Source organism: Fundulus heteroclitus, chromosome 11 (assembly GCF_011125445.2).
Source record: "Fundulus heteroclitus isolate FHET01 chromosome 11, MU-UCD_Fhet_4.1, whole genome shotgun sequence".
NCBI lineage: Eukaryota > Metazoa > Chordata > Actinopteri > Cyprinodontiformes > Fundulidae > Fundulus > Fundulus heteroclitus.
The window spans coordinates 15968330-15988403 of NC_046371.1; the positions used below are offsets into that span (position 1 = coordinate 15968330).

General features: G+C 40.7%; 1 long non-coding RNA gene and 1 other non-coding gene across 2 annotated transcripts; one reads left to right on the top strand and one right to left on the bottom strand.

Moving 5' to 3' along the window:
* Nucleotides 1-3137: 3137 nt before the first annotated feature.
* Nucleotides 3138-11511, bottom strand: LOC110366495. Its single transcript, XR_002426731.2, has 2 exons — nt 10797-11511; nt 3138-3622 (listed from the first exon to the last, which is right to left on the bottom strand). It is a non-coding gene; the product is annotated as an uncharacterized LOC110366495 (long non-coding RNA).
* An 8319-nt stretch (nt 11512-19830) lies between these two features.
* Nucleotides 19831-19902, top strand: trnaw-cca. The gene has a single exon. It is a non-coding gene; the product is annotated as a tRNA-Trp (tRNA).
* The last annotated feature ends 172 nt before the right edge of the window (nt 19903-20074 follow it).

The following is a 20074-nucleotide window of genomic DNA, read 5'->3' on the forward strand; positions in this document are numbered from 1 at the left end:
TTTGAAGGCATTAAACCACCAGTAATGTTATCCCACTATTAATGGTTTCATTTTTAAATGTGTGCATCTTTGTGGATAGGATTCACAGCATTTTACATTTCGCTATGTTACAGCCGTACAACAAAATCCGGTAAACACATTTTCCCTAAAAAGTCTGAAACAACACTCAACATGACGGAGGGAAAATGATATTTTGATTTTCATTAGGGGGAAAAAACAGACAAGATGTGAAACGCACTTTATATAAGATATGTAGGATGTCACAGATGATTGCACTGGATGCCTCCACGTTTCAGGATTTTTAACATTTTACTTCTGGTTTATAAACGTTTAAACCATCAGGAACTCATCCCGTACTCATCAGAGCTCTGAGGTCAGGTAATCTGCTGGTTTTTGGTGTTCCTCGGACTCGTCTCGTGAACCAAAGGAGACAGAACTTTCTCTGTTGTGGTGGCTCCCACTCACTGGGAGGATATGGCAAATACCCTGAGTGATTTGAAATCTCTTTTAAAAACACTTCTTTTTAACTTCACTTCTAATTCAAATTGAGCAGGAGTATCAAGCTGGATTTTAGGAATATTTTTTTCCTCATCTTTCTGTTTTAATTGCTCTGTTCTTTTAGTTGTAATGTAGAAGTTGTATTCTGTTCCGTATTATGTGTTCATTCCTTTTATTCAATGGTTCTCCATAGCACTCTGGTCACTTTGTAAATGCACTCTAGGAAAAAAGCTTGATTGATTGATTGATTGATTGATTTACTGATTGATTGATTGATTGATTTACTGATTGATTGATTGATTTACTGATTGATCAGCTTGCACATTAGAGCAGAAACTAAGTAATAAAGTCGAGGGAATTGTTTGTAGACCTCCGAGGTCAGATCAGGTCACAACAAAAATGCCAGGTTTGAAACATACAAAAGAACAACAACATTCAGTAGCACTGAATATTTTGAAAAGCATTGTGGTCTTCATTATTCATGAATGTGAGTACATTCATGTGGACATAAGATGTCCAAGTCATTTATACCTGCAGCTTAGAGTATGTAATGTCTGAAAAAGATGATCTCTATGGGACAATACAGACTATCTATCTATCTATCTATCTATCTATCTATCTATCTATCTATCTATCTGTTGCTCCAAAGTGACAACACAGGCACGGCTTCCTTCAAACGGGCTCTTTAATAAACGCCGTGAAAACTACAGAAATAAAGACAAGCTTTAGAAATAGATACATTTACAGACAGTCAGGTGACACATACTTTAACAAAAGTTACCTTGTGACCGCCTGCCACTTCGGAGGTCTTTAACAGATTAATTCTTCGTTGTCCACTCTAAATTAAAATATTAAGTAATTAAAACACCATAACCAATAAATTTACAAAATATTACAAACATAAATACAAATACCTTGATAGCTACAGGAAATACAAGACTGCTACTTGTACCTCTTTTCCAGATTTCTGCTCCTTCTCTCATATGCAAATCTTGCTGCCTTTCTTATATACGCAAATCTCGCGATAACTTTCAACAAATAGTTTGAAAAGAAATAAAATACAATAATTTTACATAAACCTCAAAATGTGAACTAAACAACTTAAAATACATTATCTGAAATAAACATATTTTTTTTCCAAGAAATAAATAATTTCACTGTCACTTACACTATCTATCTATCTATCTATCTATCTATCTATCTATCCATCCAGTAGGCAGAATGGATCTTGTCAATGCACTTGTGCCACTGGCAATGGAACAGTCCGTCTCCATGATGCTACCACTACTGTGCTTGACATTGGTCATAAGTCTGAAATTCTCCTTGAAACATTATTCTCATCATTGTGGCCCAAAAGCTCTTAAGCTTAAGCTCTTTGTTTCCTAAAAACCTTCTCCAGAAGGGATTTGATTTGTCACTGTTGGCAGGTTTTAGCCCAGCTTGAAGGTGCATCATCTCAGTCCATTATGAGGCCACAATAACTTGAACCTTTGCGGATCCTGGACCTCCCGACCCGTTTCCTGTCATCCAAGGTTGATAGCTTGAGTCTTCATCGAGACGATGGAAAAATGGTGGCACGTCTAATTAGCCCATACTTCCATGAAATTATCTGAACCCTCGCTTTTTACTGAAGTTCTTGAACTCTCCCAGTTGTTCTGAGATAGGGCAATCACACGAGCCTCTGTTCTGCTGGCAAACTGAAATGAGACATAATCAGGTCTTGCTGTGTTAGAACCGACCGACCCAGTCGTTTTAAAAACTAGGTGAAAGTATGTTTAATTGAGCCTTTTATGGATAATGTTGACCCCCCTGTGGATAAAACAAATCTTCAAGAATTCAAAATTCTTATTTGTAAAAACTGTCGCAGAATATTTACTCCTCTTTGAAAAATAATTTAAAGGATATTCACCCCAAAGATGACTGCCACTTCACAAAAATAAAGATATATTTCACACTTTTCAGTCCCATTTAACAAAATATGGATACAACGTCTATTCTGCTCCAGTGAGAACCTGTTTCACTCATCTCTGCCTCGGTTTTCAGGGCATCCCGCCACCTGCTGGTGAGTCTGAGAAAGCGCAAGGTTTTACCAGCACAAACTCATGTAAGGGACAGTAAAAAACTTTTAAGGCTGGGATTTATTTCTGACGCATCAAACCAACACAGCCTAGATTTACAGCTTGGAGCTCCGTTTGTTCAGAAGCCCACATCATAACTATTTATGTTAAAGTTCTTAAAATGCAGCCCATCTCTAATCGCTTTCCTTCTCAGTAATGCGTCCCAGCACCTCTCCATATTTGTCCGGTGTCTTCACCAGTGAACATGCTGCGGAGGAATTTGATGAAGAGCCGAAGACGCCTTGAGGCACTGAAAAACAGACGTTATGCAAGTTTTTTTCCCCCCCTTCTCTTCTCTTCCTCTGGAGTTCGTGTAACAGCAGTCCACAGTTATAGGGTCTTAAAAACAGACTTAATTTAAAACCTGATGACCGAGGAGCCAAGATGCAAGGAAACAAAAACAAGTTTATTTCTGTCAAATCTTTTTTTCCCCCACCCTAATGGATCACCTTAATGTTACAAGAAATAAAAGCGTATGATACATTTATGCATATTAATTACTATTATTAAACACAAGATCCATCAGATCTGTTGTGTTTTATTGCCCTTAGTGTAAAGTCAACGACAATCTTTCTTAGGGGAACATTTAGTTTTTTATTGCAGGGAGGAGAAAACTGATCATTTACAACATTTATGCAGGGACGCAGGATTTTACCGTGAAACAAACCGATTGTTATATTAACGTGATACAATAATGGTTCAAACGATTAAAAAAAAAAGTATACCCTGAGCTACATTCCCACCGGCTGCCATCCTCGTCTGCATGTTGCACCGTGCAGGGCAGGGCTGACCAGAGCAGTTCTTCAGCTGGCAGCTTTAGCATGTGTACAGGAACATAAAGCTTGCCAGTGAAGAACTGCTGTGCGTCAGCCATCTGAGGCCAGCAGAACGGGAGCGTTCACAGCCTTCGGCCCCCCGGGGGGGTGGTGGTGGCACACCTTCTCGTTGATATCACAGACTGTGACTCCTTCTCCTTCCTTCTTCTGATTTTTAGCGGCCATGCGTCCCTGCAGAAAGAGGGAGAACAGACTGTTAAACTTCCTGTATAAAGTTTCTCCACATGAAGCGTAGGCAAAGGTGGCCCGCGGCCAGTCGCACGCGTACGGTAAGTGGGCGCACAGAGACAGCGAGCGTGTTGTGATCAGCTGTGATCGAGTGGCTGAAACTAGAGGATATGTAGAAAGGCCTGAGGAGAAACGCACACACACACACATATGAGATGATGCGTCAGATTACCAGCAGCGGCTGCTCGGCTCTGCCTGTGCATGTTGCGCCGGGCCACCGACGAATTTCTTGGATGTTCTTTTAGTGATTTTTGAAAACCACAGACGGCCTCCCGAAGAAACAGTTACTGTGGTTACAGGACGAATGAGGAGCAGCGGACAGTCTGTGCGTGAGAGCGGAGATGCTGGAATCGTTTCAGAGGAGCAAAGAGCTATTTGGGAAGCACTGAGGAGGATCTTCAGGAGAAGAATCCTGTAGTTAGATATGAGATACAAGCCTTAAATCACACTTGAAGTTCAGGTTTGCTATTACTTTTATGCAACTAATTTGGAGCGGCCTCACATGTCTGTCATATAAATAAAAATTTCAATTTAGAGATGCAGCAGTCAGAACAGTTCCCATTTCCAGTTTTAAGAAAAACTTTGATCAGCCGATGCAGATCTACGTCTACTCCGATTTCTCTCTAAAAAAAAATCCTAAAATGAGATCCATGGTCGGCTTTCTTAATGTTTTTCTAGTCCCTCCTGCCATAAGCCGTTCCCTGAAGCTTTAAAGTTTCACTGTTACTTTACAAACAGCAACACAATCATGAAGTTTACTTTTAAAACAATCTAGCATCTCATTGTACTGTCACACTGCAAAAACGGAACTAAAAATAAGTAAAACCTTCTTTAAAAGAGTATTTGTCCTTGATTTGATGATCTGCCAATGGAGTAAGGTTTTTGCACTTAAAAAATAGGAAAAAACTCATCTCCATCTTATTTCAAGTGAGTATATCTAATCATCGTATTTTAGGGGTCAAAATACTCATATATTAATCTAACACTAAGTCTTCTTAGTATCAACTTCCGCACTAAAGAGTGTTGCTGTCACTCTTTGACGTTGGATCTTTAAAGTGCAGCCACAAACTAATGAAAGATGTGATTTTTGATTTACCTACAATACCTTCAGTGTATTTCTGTGTAATTTTCCAATGGCATGGGCTGATTAACTCCAAGAAGCTAAAATGTGGTTTTAAAGGGTTATGGCATCAAAACAGCAAAAACTTGCCATCCTGCTAAGGTTTCAAATCCTTTTATGCAGTTTTCAACAGCTTGTATGCAAGAGAAAGTGAGGCAGTGCTCCCTTTGCCCACACCAGTTGCTGCGCGCTGCCTGTCAGCTGGCTGAGCAAAGGCTGCTCATTTGTTCCCCTTGCTTACAAAAAAAAAGGCAAATTAGCCTGCTGAAAGGATTTCTGATGGCAAAAAAAAAAAAAAAAACGGCCATCAGTGCCACTCATTTTAATTAAGGTTACCCTACTAGCACCAAACCCCTTAAACTACCACTGCTAATGGTTTAAAACTTTGTGTCCGGCTGAGGTCAAGGCCCCTGATGTTCCCTGTTCTCTCACACCTGCTGGTTTCCAATGACCAACAAATTTGAATTCCGCAGCGCATAAATAAATCATTATGTCTGATTTTGCATCCCATTCAAGCTTGTTCTAGTCGTTTCATTTTTGCCTTTTCTCCTTCAACAAACCATACAGTTTTTTTTTAAATCAATTTTAAAATAAAACTGCCTACTAGAAGTTAAACAAAAGACAGCCTGAATGCAAATGCTCAAAGCCAGAGCAAGTCTGTGCTTCCCGTGTCAGCAGAAAAGCTAATCTGGAGGAGATCTGGAGGCGAGGAGGATGTGCTCACGTGAGGCCGACCAGCGGCAGTACATACTGTACATTCCTGCAGGTAGGAGAGCCAGGATACTTCCAGGCATTTATAGGAGCATTGCTGGAGGGGGTTAAACAATGAATGCGACTAATATGTCGCAATATAAGTGATTCTGGACTAGTTTGCTTGGATCATCTGAAAGAGGGTTCTTCTTTTCTTTTTTTCTTTTTTTACACCAAGAACCCGACGTTCTGCACAGAAATAAGCCTCCTGACTGATTTGTCAATGTGACGAATGTCTTTTTTTTTCCTGGATGTGGTGAGTCAGCAAATTTCCCCGCCTGCCTGTGCTGGCTTGTAAGTGACACGCACCGAAAAAACCAATCTGCACGGAACATCTAAACACAAATCTTCAACCGCGCAAACCGATTTACGTTTTATTTCAAATGAAATCTTCATATCTTCGGGAGTAAACCAAACCTGTGCGGCGCCTCTTTGCCCCCGTTATTGCAGATTTCTGCAGTCAGAAATGACGCACAACGGGAACCTGCCAGCCCTTTAGTTCAGCCCCTATAGGCTGCAGGAGTCAAGATATAACAGTTTTGCTTCTATTCACAGCTTTTTGTTTCCATTAATAGACTTATAATGTGATCATCAGCAAATTTTGATCATGCTTTTTTTTTTTTATATAAACCGTTTCTTAGCTTCCTTCCTACTGACTTCAGAAAAATCCAGCTCCAAAGAGTTTATTTAACTCATTACTGCTGTTGGGTTCATCCAATAACGTAGCGTTTGAGAAAAATTGCCTGCACACCTTACAAGTATACGGATTCTGTTTTGTTCATTAAAAAGGCTAGCCGACACAGACACACTTTAAAAACACCTAAGGCTCGGTCTTGCACCAACTAAATGGCAAGTTATCGAAAATTGTTCCTTTGATTGCGAGTGACCGGCTACTCCTTGTTCTAGAGACAAGAGCTTTTATCGAAACAGGAAACTAGAAATTTACCCACAAAATTCTGATCGGTGCGTCTCTAGCCGGATAACATGTATTATCTTCCTTATGTTTGATTCGAAGTTACTGATTCTATGAAGGAACCTGCACAACAATTTATTTTGTGGTCAATATTTGTTACATTGAGTAGAGATTTAACAGTTTACACGAGTTTAAACGAACTACTGTGTGTGTGTTATGGCCCTTAAAAATCTTGAAGAAAAGAAAAAAAAAAAAAATGGTTTTGTCTCACCTAAAACAAAGCCTCATCTGTTATCTATATAAGAAGGAAGGCAGGAGAAGGAAGGAAACAGAAGGAATGATGGATGCAACGTTTAGACAATGGGATGCAGAAGGTGAGAATACAAATACATTCCGTTGACATTTTCATCCAGGAAACACTAAAATCTAATTCTCTGCTTATCCAGCCATCGTAGGAACCCTGTGGAAAATCTTAATTGTGTTTTTATTGGCTAGGAAAGGCTGTGTTGATTAAAAAAAAAAAAAGCTGTTTAACTTCATCGAACAACGCAGTAAAAGCAAAAATGTCAAGAATGGAGAATATTTTATTCTGTGCGACGGCACGACGAGAAAATCAAAACCAGCAGTTCAACAGATGCTCAGTTTCCCTGTGACCGTCCTCCGCGCCACTATGACCTGCTTCTTAGCACTTTTCCTCAACGTCGAAGCACCACAGGTGTGTTCTCAGTTTTCTGTCTGCATTTTATTTATTTATTCATTTTCTCCATTTCTGCTTCAGCCACGAATGCAGGAGGACACACACCGGTGCGTCGGACACCGACTGGAGCGGCCCCCCTCCTGATCCCGTTGGGAATGAGAAGGCGTTGACGCGCTCCTGTTGGCTTGAATAAGGTCAGGATGGATGAGGACGTAGAGGCCGTCACTGTTCGCTGCCACGACCTCGAGCCCGAGCTGAATTGCTCATTTGTTCCATAATGTGACCCTCCCTCCGCAGACAGTGACTTTTGCACGGCCTGGCACCCTTTCCAGTATCTTCTCCTCATTTTTGTTATTTGTTTCCCCCCGTCTTCACGGGCTCGTCTGTCCTCCCCACCTTCTCTCGGTCAGATCAGACTGTTCCTGCATTCCTGACATTCCCGCCGCGAATGTTAGAAATTCCAACCCGGCTGCTGTGGGCTGGAGCCATCTCCTCCGCTCCTCCTTTTCCATCTCCCCTCTACATCTGCTACTCTCCAACCATCTCGACCCTCGCCCCCCCCCCCCGGCTCCACCCTCCTTCCGTCCGTGTCGCCTCCGAAGACGCGTCGAGGTGAAGCTGAGTCTCGTGACGCGCAGCGCGGAAGGCCTTGGGACGACGGAGCTTTTAATGCGCGGAGCAGCAGCAGCAGCAGCAGCAGGGCGAGGGAGATAACGCGCATAAAGAAGCCGAGCTTGTGTCTGGGGCACAATGGGAGCAGTAAAAGAGGAAGGCAACGCCGGGGCTAAACAAGCAGGATGTGTGTGCATCAGAGGAAAACAGGAATGATGACCTACAAACACGAAGAGGAAACAGCCGACGTTATAGCTCCTGGAACAGGGTTGCCACAGAGATAGCCCTACGAGGCTAACCAGAGGAGGCCGTAGCAAACAGCTGGAGCAACCGCCTGTATTCAAGTGGGCTTTTCGATATTGGCTGCTCTGCAATGTTTTGCATAAGTATTCACGCCCCCCTCACTTTGTTCACTTTTGGTTACGTTGCAACTGACAAACTTTAACGTGCTCCGTTGGGGTTTCGATCCGAAAGACCGACACGAAGAAGCACAGAATTGTGAATTGGGAGGAAAACAGAAGGACATTCTTCCTTGCAAAATAGCTAGTTAGCTCTGAACTTTGACTAAGCCATTTAAAAAAAAACTAATATTAAATCACTCTGCCCAGAAGGTGATCCTCCGCCCCGGCCTCAAGTTTTTTGTGGCCTCTTAATAGATTTTCTTCCAGCATTTCCTTGTATTTAGCTCCGCCCATCTCCCCGTCACCAGCTTCCTCGTCTCTGCAGAAAAAAAAGGCCTGTCCACAGCATGATGCTGCCACCGTCATGGTTTTACGATGCGTTAAAGGTCAGGGGGAAGTGCAGCGTTAGTATTTTCCACATAGGACCAAAAAAAAAAAAAAAAGTTACAGTTTGGTCTCATCTGATCAGAGCAACTACTTCTTCTTTCCTGGCCCGTCATTTTAGGTCAACGGGCCTGTCTCGCTGGCTGATGTGCTACAATCTTTCCACTTTTGGGGCGATGATCTGAAGATGTTTGTATAACCTCACCCTGCTTTAAAACTCCTCCAAAACCGTCTTACCGGCCTTGTCAACAGTCTTCATGATGCGGTTTTCAAACAGAGCTCTGCGGCTTTAACAGAACCAACTGGAACGGATTTTTACCCGTATAACAAAATTGCTAAATACTAATAAGAAGCATCGAGTTGTGAGATGCAAGACTAACTTGGAGGAGTATTATAACGCGGTGCAACTGTGTTACACAAACTCCATCCGCGTAGCTGCACAGGGGAAATGCGTTAAGAAAAAAAAGAAAAAGAAAGCTGAGGGACCGATTTTGCATAATGCAGCTGCAGCTCTGCGAATGGAAAAATTCAATAATGCAAACGTCGAATCCAGGTAGATTCCTGTGCCCTTGGGTGTGGCCCTTTCTGGGGAGTTTCCTTTTTTTTTTTTTTTTTTTCTTCTTTCCTCCCATCTCCCAGATTGTAGTTTCTATGAAAAACCTGCCGTTTTATAATGAGAGCGGCGGACAAAGATGGAGAAAGGGCGGAGGCTCGCAGGGCGAAAAGAGAGCCTCTTCTTACGCCCCGGTGCTCGAGGCTCCCAACACTTAAACCCTGAGATTACAACAAATAAAAGGTTGTGTGTTGACTAACTGAACGCTGTCTTGAATTAGTGACGCTGCATGAGGCCTATAAGCCTGTCCTCGGGCAGTCGGTTACTTTTTTCTTTTTCTCTTTTTTTGCTTGACATAACTGCCTCTTCTTTTGTCGTTTTCCCCTTTTAATTGAACCTGCACAGCACATCCCGTCTTACCCCATCCTACCATGACAAGGCACGCAATAGGAATTAAAGGGTGGAACCCAAGTTGAGCAAGATGGCTTCACTTCTGCAAAAAAAAAAAACGAGAGCAGTAAAGCAAGCCCACAGACGCGGGCGAAGGAAGAGGACGCGAAGAGAACGGCACACGTTTGAGTGACAGCACCGTCGTCGGCACACGATCCCCGTCGACGAGGGCGGATTATGTCACGGTCCGGACTGCAATGGCATAAAATGCAGCTCGTGACACAAGTCTAATGCGCATTCCTACCGGCACACTGAACTCTGGCTGCACAATTATGTAACGTGCACAACACCGAGCCTTCCTCCCCCCTCCAGAACCATCTGAACCAGAGGAAAGACGTGAATTCATCTCTCCTTTTAAATGTTTCAGCAGGGCTTCCGAGAATTGACCTGCAGGGTCTAAAACGCTCGCGAAGGCCCCCTGCTTTCTGAACGCCTTACTCGTTCCCATAAACATCCAAATAAGCCTGGAAGAATTTCTCCATCCCTGCCAAATAGCTGCTGGTGTCGCCGCATTTCTGAGAAATGACTCTGCCTCGGTTATCCTGGTTTTCACCTATCGCCTACTTGAGCGCAGGCTTCCTCCTTGGCCTGTCATGAACTCAGCACATTTTTAAAAAGGAGCTTGTGATGGAGGCCTTTCCTGATGGGTTAGTCCGGCATTGATCTTTAGAAGATTGGAACATGTTCAGCTTTCATTATAACATACATACATTCCTATTTGTCACTTTCAAGGCTTTTTCAGTCCTGATTTAGATTTGTTAAGATATATTAAGCCTTTTTTTTTAAGGGAGGGGAGGGGGGGTAAAATGGGTGTAGGTATGGATATCATGTGATGGAATAACATGACATTTCTTCAATTTTTTAAATAAGGATGATTACAATGCGAGTTTACAGCTTTTCCTGGCCAGATGTCTGATTTCCTGTGTGCCTACCTATAAAATCAGAGCTCGTCGGTGTCAAAGGGTCCGGGGAGAAAGGCAGCAGGCCTTCAACCAGAACTCCTAAAACATCCGATCCAAATCCACATGAAGCTCGGAATATCAAATAAAATAAATAAAGACAGAGGACACAGATCTGGCGCATACAGGTGAAGAATCACACGAACAAGGCGCTTCCCGGATAACATTTCTTTTTACGCAAACTGGGTCATGAAGCCACCACGGGCTAAAGCAGGCTGAGGAAGGACCGAGCCAGCAAGCGCACACACAGGCAGAACACATTCATCCAGCAGCCCCACCTTCAGCACCCACCGGCCGGGTCGCTGGATCCTGGCCCGCTTCCCCGGCTCATCCCCGGCCGCTCCGCCGGAGTTCAGCGCTGCGCCTCGCCCACCGCTCCCCGCGGAGTCCTCCCTGGAGCTTTTCCAGGGTGTGTCGGTGTCTGTGGATTTCCTTCACGCTTGCAGACTAAAAGGTTTGGCTGAATTTCGGCTCGTCCGCGGCGCTTTCTCTTCATCGGCAGGAAAGAGCGGAGAGAAAGGCAGCGCAGGACTTCAACTCCTCTTCTTTTTCTTTTCCCCCTTTCCTTTTTTTTTTTTTTTTTTTACACAACTCCTGTCTGTCCCAGTCCTCCCTCCCTCTATATCTCACACACATTCACACGCCCAGTCCACACGCACAGACCCGGCTTCCCACTCTCCGATCAGCTGGCAGCGTCATGACGTAGGCATCACGAGAAGCGCACGTCAGAGGCGCGCTCACGCAAGACAAAACTGCACGCAATGAGGCAGCAGATTGAGCCGATAGCTGGTTTTTACATGGAAACATTAGGCTAGCAGTTGAAAAGGCAGTGCTGGAAACACACACATTGTATCTGTATGCATTTATACGTGTCTGTAGAGGAATTTGGACCCCACTGTTGTCTTAAACGAGCCATATTTTAGAGTTTTGGAGCACATACAGCCCTAATTCAGATCACACTACAGCATCTAAATCAGATTAAAGTGTGAACCTCAATTAGCCTACTCTGAAACCCCCATTTTTAAGAGGTGCATTTGCTGGTGTGCATTGGATCATTGGCCTATCTTCGCAGCATAAAGGCTTTTATGCATAAAGGCTTTTATGCTGGACGCACGTAGGCTCCGTGTGGAAACAAGACCTGCGGACACAGCGTCAGCAGCATTTACGCTGCGTTCACACTGAATACGGTGCAGATACGGTTTCCGGCACCTCAAGGAACCCAAATCATGAAAATCAGCGTCCACTCCCTTGACGGGTCAGGTCACCGAAGGCATGTGGCACTGCAAAAAAATAAGTTTGCCCGAACGCCGTAGCGGCCATCGGATCATGCTCCTGGATTTCACGAGCTAAACAAGGAACGTTGGGTGTCTGGACAGGAGAAAGTTTCAGTGAATTTCAGGATAAAATCGACCCACCAACTTACGCTAACTGGACGTTTTGTGTAAACAAAAAGAAAACACAAGGAGACAGACGGGCTTTTGGAGGATGAAAAGGGATATTTTGCATGTGGATCATAATTTTTGCCCCGGAACATGAAAAACATAGCTGTTTTTATATCATTTATGAGGGACAGCAACAGAAAGGACCACGTGCATTTTGTAAGTAGACGAGTAGAAGTGAGACCATAGTTGGTCCCCTACGCAGCAGGTAGTAAACGTTGCTCTTTTGTTTTAGAACTAACTTTAGGTTAGATTCGCTTTTTTTTCTTCCATTACTATAAATTGTGCGTAACTCTTTCTGTGTTACACTGAATTATCCAATTCAGTGTTTTATATCTTATCTTAAACTGCAAAGGGGACCTCTTCTGTATTTTGTTAATTATAACAATGAATCAATTCATTTCTTCCTATTCTGTATAGGTCGGGTTGTTGAGTTCACAACCGATAGTCTTGATGTCAGATTCTCTCACTTGAGATGTTGATCGGTGCAGCTCCTCCAGAGCTACCACAAGCTTAATTGCTTTAGATCAGACCAGAGAAAGGAGAGCATTAATCAGTCATCTGACTAGTGTTGTCTGACAAACCTCTCAGGGATTCACAGAACATCTGTACTAACACTACATTAAATGATGGAGGTAGAGCCTGTTTACTAACTAGGTGACTTCTGATAGCAATTGGTTGTACTGAATTTCATTTAGGGACATCCAAGTAAAGCAGCTGAAGCCATTCTTTTCTGATTTGTATATGTAAAGAGAATTGCAAACCACATAACATTTTTGTTCCATCTGTAAGGGTGGATACTTTCAGGTGTGACACTTTTACTTGAGGTTGCAAAACGCTTGAATCTAGCGCAAAGGTTCATTGTCCAGCAGGGCAGCGACCACGCAGCCAGAGCTACAATAAAATGGTTTAGCCCAGTCAAAGTCCAGTGAATTTTAATGGTTGTCTCCATTCAAATTGACTGAGTGTGTTATTTTTTTTCCCAAAGATGAATAGGCAAACATTTCAGTCTCTATTTGAGCACAGCTGGAAGGGACAAATCTCAAAAGCTAACAGCTAACGATGGTTCTACAAAGGATTGACTCAGTAGGGCTGAACATAATTACAAGCCACACTTTTCATACTTTTTATTTGTTGAAAACCACAATGTTCTTGAACCAAATTTCTAGAAAACTATGTAGAAATGCGTAGAGATCCTTTTGTTTCTGTCCTTTATCCTTGTTTTTTTTTTTTCAAGTTTGATTAAGGTAGGGGAACTGGTCAAATAAAACCACATATTGAGGGTCTTGAAATCATGAAGCAACCCAGTTTATTCACAGGTTCTTTAACGTGAACATTCAGAACTGAGTAGCATTTAAGAGTGTGTTTGTTTTTGTCTTGTTTGCGTATGTTTCTGTTTCACAAATGTACATATACAACCTCCCCCTTTGTAACTCTCCTGACTAAGAAGGAGAACAGACACAAGGGCATGAGCGCAGAGAGGTTCCAGTGCTGTCCCCACTGTCTTCATGTGTGTCTCCGGTACGTAGTGGTTTAAGTGAGTCAGTGGGACATGACTCTTTTGAGTAACGTGACTGTTGACTTAAAATGATCCAATAGTAGGTTTGATCCAAAGATGATGTACCACCGTCTGGAAGCACTTTTCTAAAAACAATTCCCAGACGAATATCTCACTCAAATCTGGGTCACCAAATAATTTGTATCACCTCTTGAGGGGTACATATCAAGCTTTTCAATTCTTCCTTTTCACATTGAAATTATTCAGTTGTGGTGTATATAAAGTGGAACTGTAATGGTTTGGTCTGAATTCCTCCTTAACTTACCCCCTAGATTCCCACTTTTTATCCCTGTTCTGAGGTGCGTCTTAGAGCAACTAATTATGGTGCTGTCTCTTTAAATCTAAAAGAGGCCTCCCTCCAGGTCGCAGAGTGTCCAACTCCACCCAGTTGGCCATATTTGTTGGATGCTGGGGGGCTGTGTAATGAAACACTAATGACTTATCCACTTGTAGCTTTGGCATCCTTCAGCTTGCTCTCTTGCAATTGCTCTGAGAAATAAAAATGGCTGAATCACGCAACTGGTAAGCCGGAAGTCCGTGACCTTGTTTAGCAGCTCTGCAGCAAATACTGTGACGTAATTGTTAAAAAAAAAAAACACAGAGAAAACTGAATGGTTTGAAAAATATGGGCAAAATGAATATAAATATATCTACACAGCACATGGACAGACTGCATTCAAATTTTCTGCTCTCCCAGAAACTCCAAGTACAAAACCAAACGTTTTTAAGAGCTAAAACAGTGGATTTTGCTCAATATTTCCTCTTTAAAAACCGACAAGTGAAAATGGTAGAGATGGAAAAAGAAACAGTGAAGAGAACCAAATGATTATTACCAAGATGAAATTAGTTACAGTAGGCCAGGTTCTTAGAAATAAATAAAACAAATACTTGAGCCAGTTTCTTTTAAAAGGAATGAATCCACTATCTTTTTCCCTTGAAAAGTTTTAAATCCTATTGCTACACTCACTTTGTTGCACAAAGTGAAGTAAATCTTTATTTCAACCACTCAATATTCAGATAAGTTCAGTATGAGCTTGCCGACACAGGAACTGATAGGTTTTCATTTTGTTCCTGCACTAATTGCTCGAATGTTACCTTTGTGCCATTAACCTGCTGCCTCTGGAGACATCAGCAGGCTGGGATGAACTTCTTACCCTTTCCATGCTGAGTATGTGGCCTGTCTTCTTTTTCTGCCTGCTGAGCCGGGTTCTCAGCAGGCAGAAAAAGCTAGTCTCTCTGCAGCTATAAGGTTGCTGCAGTCAGAAAAACCAGCTTCCTCACTGTCACCTGACGCAGTTAGCACACGCAGCAAAAACACGGCTGGTTTTATGATTGCTTTATTGATGCTTTTGACTGGAAACCTAGAAAACGTCAGCTTTCTTTGAACACAGACACAAGTTCAACAATTTCCTGCTTCTGTGAGTTTGCAATTTACATAAAGTTCAACACTTGACCCACATCAAGCTGTGTCAGGGGAACTGTTAATCACTTTGCTCATTGCTAGGTCTCAGTGTGTCACTTTCACAGTGTTATGAGTCATGCATGTGTCCTTTTACAGGATTCAGGGGGCTGGATATCATTATGAATCAGTCATGTTCATTATAATACAACACTAGGGTGAGTACAGACAACAAATAGGGAACAAAATAAATAATCTTTCTGTGTAATCTGTCCCTCGTCACCTTTTACAGAAACATTATGACTGCAGTCATGTACCTGTTTTTGTTTTTAATTGTGTTTGTTCTGCTTTTTCTTTTTTTTTTTTTTTGAATAAAGATCATTGTAGGAAAATAGTCCTAAATCAGCCCTTGGAATAAGCTGTACTCTGCATCTATTTCAGCTTGTAAGCTGATCTAATTGCTCTCTGAAAATATCTGGAGAGTCTGGGGGGATACCAGTAAGGTTAAACCCCCTCTCAATCTGCACTGCAAAACACTGCTGACATTTCTTTTATGCACAACTCCTTCCAAATCTAAGTTGGGATGTTCATAAAAGCTGTAAAACTGTCATCAGCATCGGCTCTGTAAGCACATCCCACTGCACTTCTAGGGATAGCTCAGGATTGTTGAACAGAGGCTCTGAAACAAGGTTTGAAACAGTTAATACACTGCAAAAACGGAACTAAAAATAAGTAATGTTTACTTAAAATGAGTGCAATCTGTCCTTGATTTGAGCAGGTAAATAAGATGATTTGCCATTGGAATAAGACTTTTGCACTTAAAATAGGAACAACTCATCTCCATCATGTTATTTCAAGTACAGGATGTCTAATTATCTTATTTTAGGGGTGAAAATACTCATTCTATTGGCAGATAATCTTATTTACCTCAAATCTAGGACAAAAACACAAATTTTAAGAACATTTTACTTATTTTTAGATCAGTTTTTGCAGTGTATCTTCCTGTAGTATTTAATTGAATACCTTTCTTAGTCCCCCAGGGGGGGAATAACGGTAGAAAACTATTCTTAGTGTCTTCATTTAATTTATATCTGGGATTAGTTAATTCAAGAGGCTGAAACTCACAACTTGTCAGAGGACCAAAGCGGTCCTTAAAACAATTCCAGTCTATTTAAAACAATTTTGACATCAAGCTCCACTCCTGTGGAGCCAGCTCCCAGTTATTGTCCGTGAGGCAGACACCCTGTCTACTTTTAGAACTAAGCCAAAGACCTTTCCATTTCATAAAAATTATACTTAGCAGGAGTTTGGTTATTTTTAGATACCTCTGTAGCTATGGTGCTAAAGGCTCACACCACTGCAGCAAACTATGTTGTACTCTCTCTACCTTTCCTTCTATGAATACTGGCCAAGTAATTTTCTGTTTAGCTGTGTTTATTTCTAAGACCGGGATCACAAGCTGGGCTTGTGCTGCCATTGCTGCTATGTACTAAAATCTCTTTCCCTATAAAGTGTTATTCCACCAATGGTTTTTGTTTTTTCTGTACCTGCTTTCCGTGTTCTCAAACCCCCAGTCTGTCATGGTAGACGGACGCTCATACGACTCAGAGTTCTGCTAGTGGTTTCTCCAGTTAAAAGGGAGTTGTTCCTTTCCACTGTCACAGCATGCCTGCTCAGTACTAGGAATTGCTGCAGAGGTAATTACCCACTACATTTGGCTGTGCTTGCTTACTCAAATTATTTCTAACTAACTGACATTTTAAACTGAAGTTAATGCTCAGTTCAAAATTGGACTGTGTATCACTGAATAAAAATGTCAATATAATGGGGATGCATTTTTGATGAATATGAATTATTGTGTCTTTTTTTTCAAATTAAAAATGAATTGGATATGTTTTTCAAAGTGCATTGCGTTTCAGATTTTTTTTGTGTCAAATAGCTCTATATAAATTGACTAAATTAAAAAGAATCTATCTTAATTGGAGCTAGGAGGTGGTGTGTCAACAATAATCTTCCTGTGTGAAACATACAGAGAATGGAGCAAAATGTCCAGTCGGAGCAGCAACTTCTTTTTTTTTTCCCTTCCTTCTTTTTTTATTAAGACTTTAGTACAAAATAGTATACAGAATTCAGAACATTATGAGCAGTTTTTCTTTCTTTTAAACAAACAAATCTCACATACTAATGGACAAGAGCAAAAAATCTACTGTAAGATATGAATTGAATTTAATATTATAAAAGATGTTGAATCAGAGAATTTTCATACAAACCAAGCACGGTTTGTATGCAAATTCTATTTCTATTTCTGTATAGAAATTACAATAATGTAGGTCAGTTCACATTAATGAGAACCAATCATTGGACGTACTCAACAAGGGAAGCACAAATTCAAATAAATATCCAAAATAAACACAAAAGAGCTAGTCAGCTTATTGGGGTGCTTGGTGAGTGTGCATTATTTTTACATATATAAAAATAATTCAGCTGTAGAAACAGAGCAACAGCTTTATAGAAAACTAAGACAATGTAAAATCTCATTGACTCAAACTGCTGAAATACATTTGCCTTTTAAACTGCTTTACTCTGTTATCCTTTAAGTCAGCCATGATTTTTTTTCTACAAAAACTGTTTATATGAGTTACTGACGGGTAGCTGTGTTCGTTTTAAGGGGAAAGGCTGTAAAAACTCACTTTGTGTAGTGTCTGTATCACAGTGTGAACTTTGTCACTCCAGCATGGATAAATTCAACGTGTCATCTCTGACTCAGCATGCTGATTTACCCTCTTTCTTCCTGCAGCTCCGGCACAGTTCAAATATGTGGGGGGAAATGCAGAAGCAGGAAAGACTTGTTTAAGCTGTGACTGAGCTATTTTTGGCAGACGCACAAGTGTGAACATAAACCACCGCCTTGGTGGCCTTAGCATGGTTATGGTCGGACCATTACTTCACAAAGTGTCAAAGTTTGCTTTATATATTTAATAAACAAGTCATATCTGTTTGTTTGTATGTACAGAGAAGAGCATACAGAAATTAGGACTCTGTGGGTCAGGAACAGGATGGAAACTCCCTTTGAAATTACACGCTGTGGAAACTGTCTGAGGCAACATCTGTGGCAGCTTTAAAGGACAGAATTATACATTTATGATTCACGATTTCACAATCTTGCATGATTTTTTTTCCACTTCCTTAAACTGATTAATTCAAAAATCTAAAAAGAAAAATTTGAGATTGTATGTTTTTCAAAATAGCTTTTAAAACTGCAGAATTTTCTTTACCCGCATAGAGCTAAGGTGAATTTCCTCAGGTTTTCTCATTCCTCTGAGCAGAATACTGCTGTTTAGATTTACACTCTGCTTTTATACACTTTTGTTTTTGACAAAACAGTTTTTTCATAAGCAAAAAGCAACAAAATGTCGTGCAAACATTTGAACACTGATAAAAACACGTGGAAAACCGTACATATAAACATTAATAGGATGTTTAGCAGCTAATTTCAATGTTTAATTTTCAGTTTCGTCCTATGTCAGTCATTGAGTTCTGGTATTCTACATGTTAGAAGTTTCTGTGCTTTAATGGGTCATTCGCAGGCCTCTCAGAGATTAATGAGATGCTGAGGCAAATCTAAAACATGCAGGAAACCCACCACAGAGGACAAAAACTATTAAACTGGTCCTCAAATCCTTTAGCTTCCAATTAATTAATCACAATTGAAAGAAAATTGCTACCCAAACTATAACTGGCCTCTGAAACTTGCCAACACAGACATCTGCAACAACCATAATGATATATCCATGTATGACTATTTTTGGGACTCCTTTAAGTTTTTATGGTTTTAGCACTTTTTAAGTTTCCTTTAATTTATTATCCAACACTACTTTAAAGGAAAAGGATTTAATGTTTCAGTACGCTTTTTAAATGCACCTTATTGCTGGCTTGTGTTAGCGACAGTATGATAGCGGTAGCTGCTGCAAAGCTAGTATGCACTGAGGTGTATTTCTGAAGTAACTGATTAGTAGTTGACCTAAATTTCTCCTTCTCTAAGATCGGACATGTCCGGTCATTCCTACATGTGTAATCAGCGTTTAATCTGTAGTTTCGGCTGGGGAGTGTACTGGAACTGTAATTTCGATTTCAATGCAAATTGTAGTTGACAATAAAGACTGATTGATTGATTGATTGACTGACTGATTGATTGATTGATTGATTGATTGATTGATTGATTGATTGATTGATTGATTGATTGATTGATTGATTGATTGATTGATATGTACTCAAAAGGAAACTGTATTTTTTCATTCAGTTATTTTATATCAGTTAACTAAAGACAAGAAATTAAGGCAAATGTTGCAGAACAATTTAAATATAAACTGAAAGCCCATCAAGTGTGCTACTTTTACATGTGAATTAAAGAACAGAAAAGATGAGAATCCTTACCCCACTGCTTGTGCTACGACAGATATCCAAAGAACCATCAGCTTCTGAAAAGGATTAACAGCCCTGCTAAGAGAAGATTAGGTATAATTTAAGGTTTCAGAGCTAATTGAGTGACTTAGTTACATATTTTTTTAAGTTGTTATTAATTTATTACAACATGATAGTTCTTTCCCTCCCTGATCATAATCTGAAGCTACAACAGAACGTTGCCACTCAAAAATTGTCAAATACACAACTAATATGGTCTCAGTGATTTAAAGCGGAGAAAACAGCAAATAAATTCTGAGTGGGATGTTTGTACAATTGTCCTGGCCTGGCAATGGAGTTGACAAGGTAGATAAATATGGTAGAATACAGTCATACATTAGTTTTTCTTTTAAATTGAATTACTAAAAATATTTAACTTTACAAAGATTAAATAATGTACTAAGCTGTTCTTATGATGTACAGATCAAAAGTTGTTTTATATTTACGCATGTATAGACCTCGTGGCGCAACGGTAGCGCGTCTGACTCCAGATCAGAAGGTTGCGTGTTCAAATCACGTCGGGGTCAGTGAATATATCTATATTGCTAAACTTTAATACTCTATATTTTGTTATTACACCAAGACCTATTTTTGTATACTTCACACATTGTATGAAATACCGTTTACTCTCTGAAGTTATGCGACATTAAAGGAAATTATCAAAGAGAGTCAAACTTTAAACCGTTCAAATATTGTTGT